The sequence below is a fragment of the Rattus rattus genome, chromosome 3, assembly GCF_011064425.1.
Source record: "Rattus rattus isolate New Zealand chromosome 3, Rrattus_CSIRO_v1, whole genome shotgun sequence".
Lineage (NCBI taxonomy): Eukaryota > Metazoa > Chordata > Mammalia > Rodentia > Muridae > Rattus > Rattus rattus.
In genome coordinates, this window is record NC_046156.1 from 21,072,724 (window position 1) to 21,085,793 (window position 13,070).

Sequence of the window (13,070 nt, forward strand, 5' to 3'; positions counted from 1 at the left end):
GCTCCTCTTGTGTTACTTCAAATCCATGGTCCTTGGACCCATGGGATGCACTGCACTAAACCCTGTAGCAAGCCGAGCACACAGTCTCTAGGCGACTTGTCAGCTCTCTGAGGGAGATGGGCCAATCCTTCAGGACCCGGCGGCTTGCAAACAACACACAACTCGAGTTTCCAACAAAGTGACAAAGATCAGCACGTTTGTGTTACTGACGTAGACTGGCACGCTTGTCTTGCTGAAGAGCAGAAAACAAGTAAAAAACTGAAGGTGAGTGGGAATGTGGAAAGTGGTGGGTTGGCTTTGGGGGAAACACTGTCCTGATACTGGGGGTGGGGCAGGTTGATCTGTGACACAGGCTGACGGGTCATGGGCTGAGGAACTTCAGTTTTGAACCTGTGGAATACACCACAACTGCCTCTGGTGAAATGTGGAGCAACCGTCTCTCTAGAAGGGGTGATTCTTACCAGGAGCATGAGTGGCCTAGCTCCAATCCCTGGAGACCGGGTAGTGCTTAGCTTGCTCCAAACATGCTCCAAAGAGACAGGGATCCATAAAGCCAAGGCGAGCAATAATTCGTTTTTTGATAAACAAGATAGAAATTTAAGAGAACTGGATTATATGCCAGGATGAAAAAAATGAGGTATTTGAGTCAGAAACAGAAGTTTGAATTCACTTGGAGTCCTCTCTCCAGTTGTGGACACTTTTCTACTCTGCATGTGAGACAACAGCTTTTGTATTTTGCAGAGATTTGGAAGCTGTGGGATACTCTGAAGATGCATTTCCAAGCTCTGCTCAGCCAGCACCTGCCCACATGCTTGGAGAGTTTAACTTGGCTTCTCTTCCAGGAACTGTGACTGCATCTCCTGTCTTTGACTGCATGACAAGTTGTTCTCTGCCTCTCAGACTAACGTTTCAAGTGCTTGGTAGACTGCAGGGTTAGTAGGTACTATACTGAGCGGTTAATTTATTGGTGGAGGAAGACATTTTCTGACCTAGAGAATGATAGAATTGGGCTTCATTTCTGAGCAGCATTGCCCCAGCCCCTGCTGTCAGGCATCACTGTCCTATATCTGTCTTTTAGTTTCAGTTTATTTACGACTACGAGCATCCAGGTGATAGGCTATGGAAAGATGCAGCAGTTGCTGGAAAGTTTTGAGGAAGAGTCCCATGTTCCAGGAGCTCGTGCTATGTTCCTCTGTAGATCCCAGTCTATGGCTGTTCATACGTCCCTCCCACTCTATGTATTCTGGGTCTCTTTCCCTTCTTTTCCCCTTTTCTCTTGCCAGAAGCCCCTCCCTCTTTGAAGAGTGTCTAGGTCCAGAAGCAACTTTAAATTCTCAATAACATAATAATTTTTGGCACATTCTCTACAGGTTTAGAACTTACGCACATCGCCTCTTTTATAGAAGTCAATATTTTAGTGTAATTGTGGTGTATAGTCATCATAGTTATTTTAGAACATTTGCATCATTTCAAAAAGAAATCTTTCCCCTTTTAGCTATTGCCTCCAATCATTTCATTCTCTTTTTTAAATATTTATTTATTTTATGTATATGAGTGCAATGTAGCTGTCTTCAGACACACTAAAGAGGACATCGGACTCCATTCCAGATGGCTGTGAGCCACCATGTGGTTGGGAATTGAACTCCGGATCTATGAAGGAGCATTCAGTGCTCTTAACCATTGAGCCATCTCTCCAGCCCCCCATTTCATTCTCTAAACCCTAGAAAATCAAAAATATGTTTGCTCTGAACATCTTGTGCTAATGGAATGAGATCTATTACCTGTTGTTTGAGGCTGACTTCTTTCACTCAGCATCGTGTTCTCCACTTTGTCCGGACTGCAGCTTACTCACCTTTCATTCTGTTGTGTGGCCAAGTAACATTCCATCACATAGATGTATCTTTTGTTTATCTTTTAATTAATGGAAGGACACAGGACATAATCCTCTGCTTCAAGGACCCTTCAAAATAAACAGGAAAGGGCTGGAGAGATGGTTCAGCGGTTAAGAGCACTGACTGCTCTTCTAGAGATCCTGAATTCAGTTCCCAGCAACCACATGGTAGCTCACAACCATCTGTAAAGGGAACCAGTACCCTCTTCTGGTGTGTCTGAAGACAGCGACAGTGTACTCACATATATAAAATAAATAGACACTTAGAAAATAAACAGAAAAATTCTGCAATGTGATAAACACGTTCATCAAAATAGGAGGATACATCACTGACATAATGAAACCAGTAGCTTCTCTATACACCAATAACAAGCTTTCTTAGATTGAACCCAGGAACAAAATTCTGTTCACACTATATTAAAAAACAAATCCCAGGAATAACCCTAACAAAGAAGGTAGCAAACCTCTGTAATGAAAACAGAAGGACACTGTTAAATGAAACTAAATAGCATACAAGAAGATAAAAAAGACTGCCCGTTCATCGATTGGCAGGATGAACACTGTGAAATGGCTTCATCAAGAAAAGCAATCTGCCATGTGCCTCCACTGAAACTGCAATGTCGTCCTTCACAGAAGCAGAAAAAGACCTCAGGAGTTCACAAGGAAGCACAAAACACCCAGAATAGAAAGCACAACCCTGAGCAGAAAGAGCGCCCCTGGCGTCACAGTAGTGCCTGACCCCAAATTACACCACAGAGCCTTTGTAATGGAAACAGCAAGGTACAGACACAAAACAGATGTGTGGACCCACGGGATAGAACAGAGGATCCAGAAATAAACCCACCCGGCTACAGCCACTGAGCATAGACTAGAAAAAAGACAACTTGCTCAGGACATGGTGCTGGCACAGCAATGAAACTGGATCGATATCTTACACACACACACACACACACACACACACACTTTCAAAATGGGTCAAAGACTTCAGTGTGAGCCTTGGAAGTCTGAGACAGAGAAAAACTCAGAGGAGCCATCTCCAGACATAGGCATAGGCGCTGACTTTCAGTAAAGAGAATCTAATAGAGCAGAAATAATCCTAAGAACCGACAAAGAGAAGTGCATAACATTAAAGGCACTCTGAACGGCGAAGGAAACAAGCAGCAGAATGGGGGGGAATCCTACAGAATACAAGACTACCATTGCCAACCACACATCAGACAAGGCATTAATAGCTGCAGTCTCTAAGGGCTTTTGTTGTGCTTTGAATGCAGTGTCCCCTACAGGCTCAGGCTTGAATACTTGGTTTCCAGCCGGCGGTGCTCATTTGGAGAGTTGTAGAAGTTTTAAAAAGCTGAGCTTCACTGAAGGAAGTAGGTCACAGATGGTAGGCCTTGAGATTGTATGGCCCAGACGCATCCTGCCCACTGTTCCCTGACCGGAGACCAGTGTGCCCCATGTTCCTGCCGCCATGCCTTCTCCACCATGATGGACTGTATCCTCTCAAATGGTAAGTCTTCCATGAGCTAGTGTTTCTCAGGGACCTGGTCACAGCAACAGAAATGGCAAACGAGACAACCTGCAATAATTAAACACCCAAACAACGTGACCAGAAAATAGACTGCCGAACGGACAGTTCTTCAAGAAAGAAATGGAGAAGTGGTGAAGATCCATAGTCATGGGCGGGGGAGGGGGGATGCAAATAGAAACTACATCAAGAGTCTACGTCATTCCAGTCAAAATGGCTAACATCCAGAGAACAAACCCTAATTGCTGGGAATGATACGGAGAAAGAGCAAGAGTTGTCATTCATTGCTTGTAGGAATGTAAACTGCTAGGGTCTCCATTGAAATCACTCAAAATGCTTATTCCTCTAAATGAAAACTAGAGCTGCCGTATGAACCAGCGAGAATACTCTTAGGAATTTATTCAACGATAGCCAAGATATGGAACCAGCTTAGTTGTCCAAGTAAACCGGTGTATAAGACACATACACAGTGGAGTTTTATTCCTCTATAAAAAAGGTAATCCTGATGTTTGCAGGAAAACGGATAGAACTGGAGATCACCAGGTGAAGTGATGGAAGTCAGACTCCCAAAGACGAATACCCCAGTTCCATTTACACGCAATGTCTAGATTTCCAAACGTCCAGTGTGCGTGCACGTGTGGGTGTATGATAACAAAGCCCATGACTTTGTTTGCCAATTTTTAAAACCTTGAAACCTAATAAAAACTTGTTTGAAATCCTAACACATTTAAAACTGTAAAAATGGAGGCTCCGGAGCTAAGACCATGTGTTGCCCTTGCAGAGGACCTGGGCTCAGTTGCCAGCACCACATAGAGGCTCACGACTGTGAGAGTTCTGAGAGCAAGTGACTGTTGGCTACTCAGCTGTGAACATCCTACCTGTGTCCCCTCCTACACCAACACTCAGAGGACACAGTGGGAGGGGGTGGCAAGGATGGATCAGCTGAGGGATGAGGAGTGCTGTGAGGTGCTCTCTCCTAGACACGACATGGCTGTCGCACTCAGGAACTGACTGGCAGCAGCTGTGGTTACCTGTACAGGATCAAGCCTGTCAACCTTCCAGTATGGTTGGCGGTAGGGTAATGAGGCCACAAGGAGACAGTGGCAGATCATGGCTTCTGGGGAAGCATGAGTCATGTTTCATAATCCAGTGTTCTCCAGTAATAACTCTAACCCATGCTTGTTGTGCTAAAAAATGGCTCCAACAGGCCATTGGAACTAGCGCTCATTTATTTCAGATTAGTGTCTCACCCAGCAGCGCCCTGCTAGCTGAGAACTCTCGGTTCCAGCTACCCAGTAAAAATCATGGTTCTAGAAGTCCAGCAGCGGCTGGCCTATCGCAGCTTCTTGCCATGGACGCTGCCCACACTACCAGCAACCGCCCCCTGGTAGTTAAAGTACAAACTCCCAACTACCTGGTAAAATCAAGACTCAACAAACTGTAACCCAACAAGCAGATTTATACACTAAATTCTCAATCCACAATACACCCATGCGATAGATCTACTGCCGATTAATAAAGATATAAACCGCCCACCTAGACAAGATCAAACTGACCTAGTCCACCTGGATCTGCATCATCCTGCTACATCGTCTCCATCTTGATTCTTCCACTTCTCCTCCTCTCTCCTTCCTAGACTTTTTCCCCGCCTACCCTTCCTTCTCATCCAATGATAGGCTTCGCCTTATCCTGGACCTGCCTTGCTGCATAATGACATCATCCTACACGTGCTCATCCAGTGCACTCCAGTAATAACCCATGTTCCTATAGACAACCATAGAGCCAAACAAACCAACCAACGTAGACATAAGAAGTACTCCCTAGTGGGAGTGGGATGGGCATTACTGCGGGTAATGGGGAATGAATGTGATCAAAAGACATCACATATTATATCATGTATAAAGCGGTCAAAGACCAGTTTCTTTGTTCTTTTGTTCAAAGTTCTGGTTTTCTTTTTCAATCTACTCAAGCTATATTGTATCAACTCAAGAAAGCTTAAAGGAAACAATACAATGTACAACAATATCCGTGTGTTACAAATCCTAAGGGAGCATAGAAGTTAGGAGACAAAACACCCAAGAAGTGATACTTGAGGTACATTCCAAGGTTTTGTCAGCCCTGTGCCAGCCACTAGTTACCAGAATGGGTCTCTGGCTGTCGCTGTCCCTCAGTTTCCCTTACTGTCTGGGTCATCGGAGATCTCAGAACCGGGTCAGGTCTACGTCTTCAGCAGGAGTGTGCAAACAACTTGCGCTCAAAGAGACCCAGCTGTACAGTTGCAAACCACAGGTGATTAGATTAAAAACAACACAAAATTTCAGATTCCTAAAACCTCCGCCATTGGAATAAGCCTCATTAATGATTTCTCTTTCACCCTGGGGTCACAGGTGGTTTAGAACAACCTTGATCCCCCATTAATGAAGGTTTAATTTATTTATAGTTGACTTGGAGTATCACACAAACCTATCTGTTTTTACTAGAAAGACACCTGCTATCATCCTCCGGGATTGTACATGAAAGTATGGCCATTTTCTTTCCAGCATAGACTTAAGGTTCAAGTGACTTGGTTTCTCAGTGAGTCGATTCCACCCTGCTGTGGAGAACACTGCTATGGGGCGGAGCTGAGGAAGTGTTCCAGTGTGGGAGAGAGCACTGCTGGGGGGTGGGGCTGAGGAAGTGTTCCAGTGTGGGAGAGAGCACTGCTGGGGGGTGGGGCTGAGGAAGTGTTCCAGTGTGGGAGAGAGCACTGCTGGGGGGCGGGGCTGAGGAAGTGTTCCAGTGTGGGCGAGAGCACTGCTGGGGGGTGGGGCTGAGGAAGTGTTCCAGTGTGGGGGAGAGCACTGCTGGGGGGTGGGGCTGAGGAAGTGTTCCAGTGTGAGGGAGAGCACTGCTGGGGGGAGGGGCTGAGGAAGTGTTCCACCGGGGGGGAGAGCACTGCTGGGGGGGGGGCTGAGGAAGTGTTCCACTGTGAGGGGGAGAGCACTGCTGGGGGGGTGGAGCTGAAGAGTGTTCCAGTGTGAGGAGAGCACTTCTGTGGGGCGGGACTGAGGAAGTGTTCCCACTGCTGGGGGTGGGGTGTGAGGGAGAGCACTGCTGTGGGGTGGGGCTGAGGAAGTGTTCCAGTGTGGGAGAGAGCACTGCTGGGGGGTGGGGCTGAGGAAGTGTTCCAGTGTGAGGGAGAGCACTGCTGGGGGGTGGGGCTGAGGAAGTGTTCCAGTGTGAGGGAGAGCACTGCTGGGGGGAGGAGCTGAAGAAGTGTTCCAGCCTGAGAGAGGTCTCATGCTGGGCAAGTAGGACCTGAGCTTAAATCCCTAATATATATATAATCAATCACCTGGGTATGGCCGCTCCAGCCTATAATCTCAGCAATAGGGGATGTAGGCCAGCAGATTTCTGGAGCTCCCTGGCTACCCTGGCTAGCCAAAGCATAGCTTCAGGGTCAGTGAGAGACCCTGTCTCCAAAAATAAGGTAGAGAGAGATGTAGGAAAACAGTTAAAGTTCTCTTCTGAGCTGCACATGCATGTGCATGGGAACGTGCACTTTGACCCTCACGTGCATGCAGCACATATGGGGTTATCCCACCAGGGAGCTTAGGAAACACAGATGACACAGCCTTTCAGAATTGTGGGGCGAATATGTAGACTGCAAATTTGCATGTAAAGTACCAAACGCACCTCGGAATATTTAAAACTTTCCAAAGTTCTTTCATTGAACTTGTGTTACATTTTCAAACAAAGGAAGTCCCACATCTCCATGGAATGAGCATTTCTAAGCCATCTGTGTAAAGTGGAGTTCAACTTTCCAAAGGTAGAAGTGAAGAGATAGAGAGGCTTGTCATGGTAGTTACTGTTTTTTAAAATTATATTTAGTGTGTGTGTGTGTGTGTGTGTGTGTGTGTGTGTGTGTCTATCTGTCTGTCTGTTTGTCCTTCAGTACTATAGCATGCAGTATGTCACATGATAATATCACGCCTATGTTAACTTTACAGCAACGGTGTAGACTTAGGGGGATCAAAGTACTTAATAGGAAAGATAGAAATGAATCTCAAACCCAGGCACTTCTGCCTTAAATAAATCTTTCACTCTATCCAGTGGTACTGAAGGTATATAGGCCTCACAGAAATGCTATCTGTAAGGGCCGTTGTGTTGACCAGACTACAGCTTCAAAAAACAGGAAAAAAAAATCATTTATTCTTTTCACATTGCTTCTGCTGGTAACCTATCCCTTGGGGTGCTGACTACACCCCTTGTCTACACCCTGTTCCTCACTGCCCTTGTGGCAGCTGCTTCATGTCCTGTCTCTTCAAGAGCCTTATTGTTCTGGCCCTGTCCAGACCTAGTGCTCTTCACCCCGGCCAGCCCCGTGCTGTGTAGCTCGCATGGCTCTCTTTTTGGCAGCCTCTGGCCAGTTTCCCTTCACTCTCTATGCCTTTGGTAAGGCTTAGACTAAACAGCTTTGTAAGCGTATCGGGCATTCTCAAAAACTTAGCATCTCTCACGGACCACAGTGCCTTGCATACCCAGCTGCCAGAGGCACTCCTTTTTTCTCAAAGGAAACTGATTCTCGCCACAGTGGAAGGTCTAATGGGATGTCCACCCTACCTGACTCCAAAGTATTGCCCAACACGAACATAGAAGTCTGCCCCCCAGCCCGTTTTAGGTTGCCCTCGTTCTAAACATGTCTTTCCAGAATGTTTGACTAAACTCAGCTAAGAGCTGACTTTAAAACTCCTTCCTAAGACACTGTTTTGTAACCTCCATTATCGCAAACGGTAGTGGTAAGACGCATCACCCGATTCTGTGGCAAACCTCCCATTTAGAGGTAGTGGTTACCTTCCTGAGCACTGCATTTCTATTCGATCATCGCCTGGCGGATGGAGACAATAAAAAAACGATGTTGCGTGCATTTCTGAGAGAGGCCTTAAGCAGCTAACAACATCTGCTCCCTCCCTACCCCTGGAATTCTCACCGACGGAACCCAGCCTGTACATTTTGAAGATGACTGAGCATCGAAGCCCTCAAGAGCACCTGAGGTCATTTTTGTCTGTGGTTCAGCAGAGCTCTCATCTGACAGCAGTGACTTGTCGGGTCTGTAAATGAGCAGTGGGAGAGAGTACTCTTGGGTCCCTATCTTCTTCCCTGTGAGGCAGAGACAAGCCATCCGGTCCGTCCGTGCCAAGCCCTGCTTAACCCGCAGCTGTGTCAGCTAGCCACACGGTTACTATTTTAATCTACTAGGTTTGGGGGAGGGGAGGTAAGTCACTGTTCTGTCATACATAGGGAGAAGAATGGACTTGGTTCTAAAGCTACGGTTTCTACAATAATCAGAGCTACATTAGGTGAATAAGTTCTCTATCAAAATGACAGGGGATTTGTTGGAAGCCTGTAAGCTGGGGAGGAGAGGAAGGAGAGGATGAACAGATCAACAGAGCTCCGTTATTATTAAGGACAGCGGCTGAGTACAAATGAACTCAAAATTGGCAAAAAAAAAAAAAAATCATCTCAGAAGTGGCGTGGAACAGTTTATAAACACGGATTCCAGTAGTTCGAGTTTAAGGTGTTTGCTCATGTCAGCGTCAGCCTGTGACAGGTCACCAGAGGATCCGCACGACATTAATCGAAACCTCAAGGGAAATCTGGTCACACATATAGTGTGGGTCTGGGAATTTTAGAACTGGGTGTTTAGGCTAAAATGAAGACTTAGTGTGCTGGTTGGTTTTCTGTCGGCTGACTCAAGCTTCACTTGTCCGGGGAAAGTAGATCTCATTTGAGAAAATGTCTCCACAGATGGGCCTGTAGGCAAGCCTTGGGAGCATTTTCTTGATTAATGGTCGATGTGGAAGTGCCCACTGTGGGCAGCGCCCCTGCGTAGGTCAGCCTGGGTTGTCTAATAAAGCAAGCTGAGCCAGCCAGTGAGGGGCATTTCTCCTCACACTCTGCTTCAGTCCCGCCTTGGGTCCCTGCTCTGTCTTCCCTTGGTGACGGACTTCAGTCTATGAGCTGAAATAAGGTCTTCCCTCTCCAAGGTGTTTTGGTTTGTGTTTTATCACAACAGAAAAGTTAGGAGTGTTCTGAGCTCCAGGACAACTAGGGAGGCAGCACAGTGCAGAGAAATATAGGGTACTCCTGAGACAACAGGGAGAAATCTGAACATCCCCAAGAAAGCCAAAGGGGACACTTGAAAATACAACCAAAGTGCCTTATCTTCCTCGCTCTGAATTGTTCGACTCCTTCCTGTTCAAACACAAGGGTGGTGGATGCCTTTCCTGAGTGTAGGTCCAGATGCCTTGAGCATCCGTGTTCACAGTGATCTCAGTCGGCCGGCTCTGCTTAGGGCCCACGACAGCACTGAGCATCACTGCATAGCAATCTTCAGATTTTAAGAAGAAGGATGACTACTGCTTTCTTGGGCTTCCATATTGGTTCTCAGAAACAGTTGTCAAGGAAGCACTTTGGAGTCAGTGAAGCAGCACCTTACCTTGTTAGGAACACCACAAATGGAACTTCACGAGGCAGGTATCCTTAGACAACACTCGGGTTAGCCCGATATTTTCTGGGTACAGAGAAAAATCCACACCAGGCTTCTAAACTCCAGAGCTATAAGATCATCAGTGTGCCTTGTCTTCAGCCCTGGAATCTGTAAGTGTTTGCTTCTATGCCAATAGAAAATGAACATACCTGGCTGTACAGTATTTACAGACTATGCTTGTTTAAATGGTAAATTTGAACTAGAAGAAAATGAAACTGTTCAAAGCTTGCTTTGTGAGTTCAAAGAAAGACCAGTCATGTGCGTTTTCTTTGTGATTACTTTTACTGGAAAAACAACAACAACAACAACAAACATGTTTTCAAAACTGTCAAAATAAAAAACCAATACACAAGATTGCACCTTACAAATGCTGGCAGTTAAAGGTAAGTAGGCTTGTCACAAGGAATCCCATCTCAGCAGTCCTCTCTATATAGGCAAGAGCACTGGAAGGGCAAATCTCGGAGCTGTCGGCTGGATTCAAAGCTCCCGTGACCATGCTTGCTGCATTGTACCATCAAAAAAATCACATCAAATCTCGGCTAGGAACTTCTCCACCAAGATGGCCGCCGCATTGGCACAGTTTAAATGTTCGCTTTCTTTCCATACCATCACTCATAGTCCAATGTCCTTCTGTCTGCATTACACAACACACACTCTCCTATTCATACATAACTTCCACAATCTCCACATTCTCTTCAGCCATCACTATACAAGAATATAATTTTATATATAAATACATAAACACACATCTTCAGAAGGGGTGGGGGTGGGAAGAGAAGGTAACTTGGGGAACCCTGGAAAGGACTTGATGCCACTAATACTAACTTGAAGAGAGCAGTTCAGAAACTCAAAAGAAAAGCCAAAGGAGATGTGTGTCTTTTATTCTGCACCATTTTGAGTTAAACAGGAGCGGATTCAATAAAACACTTGCAACAGGAAATACTGAGGGTGTGGACAGTTCACGAGGATTGCAATGAATGCTCTGGTGTCCCTAGAGATGCAGCACACACATAAGAAGGTTCTCTTTAGGCTTTAGGGTTCTCCTTCTGGGTCTGTGTTCTCACACGCCACAAATGGATATGATTCAGATTAGATTCAAATTTAAGGCACTTTTGAGCAAATGCTACACGCTGTCTTAGCGATTCTATGCACCCATGAGGCCTGTCTCAGACCCAGAAGTTAGACTATATTAGCAGTCTCTTGATGATATATATTACCTACGTATACATCTCCTTCAAGATTATGTAAAAGCCTATTGATTTGGTTTTTATGAGCAGTTTTCTCAAGCAACCTTACACATAATTTTCTCCCATCAACAGTACTGGTAAAAACAGGGCACCTTTTTCTTTCAAGTATGTGGGTAAAATAGCACACCCTGAGAACTTAGGGTGCAATATTACACCTTGTAAACTGTAGAATGAGACTCCTCAAGCACCACATTGGAAAATGTACACTGTGATAGTTTTAGATACAGAGAAGCATTGCCGACTGTGTCTTCTGCTCGCAGAAACACGCTTGTGAGATTGTGGCCATCTACTCAGCACACAATCATCGTGCAAGCCATACTTAAGAATCAATCCTGGCCTGCAATCCAGGGCAGAGGTCAGGTAACAGGAGCATCTGGTTTGTAGCAAATACAGGCTTTTGTCTCTACAGTGGATGAAGAGAATCAGAATGTATCAAATCTCTTTAAGAAGCGAAGGGGAAAAGGCCAAAGCTGAATAAAGAAAAAGGTATGTGTGTCACTGGACATTTTCTAAGGATGCAAGATGAATTTGAATCGCACACTAATTTTTGAAATTTACCATGAAGCTGTCAGAGTATAACTTATTGTTAACTTAATTACTTTGAGATGGTCATATTTACACAGACACTTAATCCTGGGCTTTATTTACTCCTGAAGACAGTTTCAGTAAGTGTTCAAAGAAATACATTCTGGTGAATGGAATCATCGCACTGGCTACAAACGTGTTTAGTTTTCAAGAAACGAGTCAAACCCTGGGGCCTGTTTCAACATGACGCCATTATCAACAGGGAAAAACCAGCAAATGCGTCAAAATTCCTTCCCAGAGTATAGTACGATTATTTGGGAAACTAAGCCTCACGTATGACCCTGAGAGAAAATAGCTAAGGCCAGGCCACATTGTGTTTAGATTCAAGCTCATGGCTCTATTTAGTATCCTTCTTAATTAATGGTTTTCTTATAGAAAACATGGCAGGTCGCTCAGTTGTTAAAAGGTATTGCTGGAAGTTATTGCTTCGTGCATTAGGAGATTTTCTAGGTTCCTGGTTTGTTCCACTCTGGTTGAAAGAAGAGGGAAAAGCCACTTCCTTCACGTGCTGATAAAAGTTCAAGAAATGACCGAACCAAGGAAATGGATTCAGCGCGTGCTTGTGGGAATTTCCTTTCTCTGCCACTCAAAGTAGCAAACCTCAGATGGTGACCCAACTGTGAAATGGTCAATAGCTGCTATGAAAGGCAGAACCATCCGTTTATCATTACATTTTAACCACGTGGGGACTCAGGCTTTTACACAGAAGCAACAAGTAAAAAGTTCTTCCCTACCCTGACCCCCAAGTTTCTCTCCTTCTGTGGGAGACCGGGAGGCTCAGATCTGCTGGAGATAAATAATGACAGTGGCCCACGACACATTTTCTTCCTGTCTTTGTGGGGAGCTGGCTAACAAACCCCTGGGGCTTTCCCAAAAGTCTGCTGTCTTCCAGGGGTAGTCTCTCTCCACTCAAACCCCATACTCCATCCGTTCCACTCAAATCATTAAGATTTCATACCCACTGCTCTCGGGTATATGGATTTGAGATCTTTGAAAGAGATGGATCCTAGTTTCCTTTTTTTTTTTTTTTTTTTTTTTTGGAGCTGGGCTCTAAATCCCCAACCCGATCCTAGTTTTTTTGTTCCATATTAAGGGACCTTTAGATGCAGCCAGTTTGCCTGAAAAAAAATGTTCAAGTTCTAGGGTAGCAACGGTCTCCTAAATATGTCCCAAAGCATCTTCCAACCCAGAGACCATGCTTCATACACCATGCCTCAGAGACAAGGGTTTATTTAATAGCTCATTGGCCAAAAGCCACTCACTATTCCTGCTTCATATCTTGCTCTTTGTCTA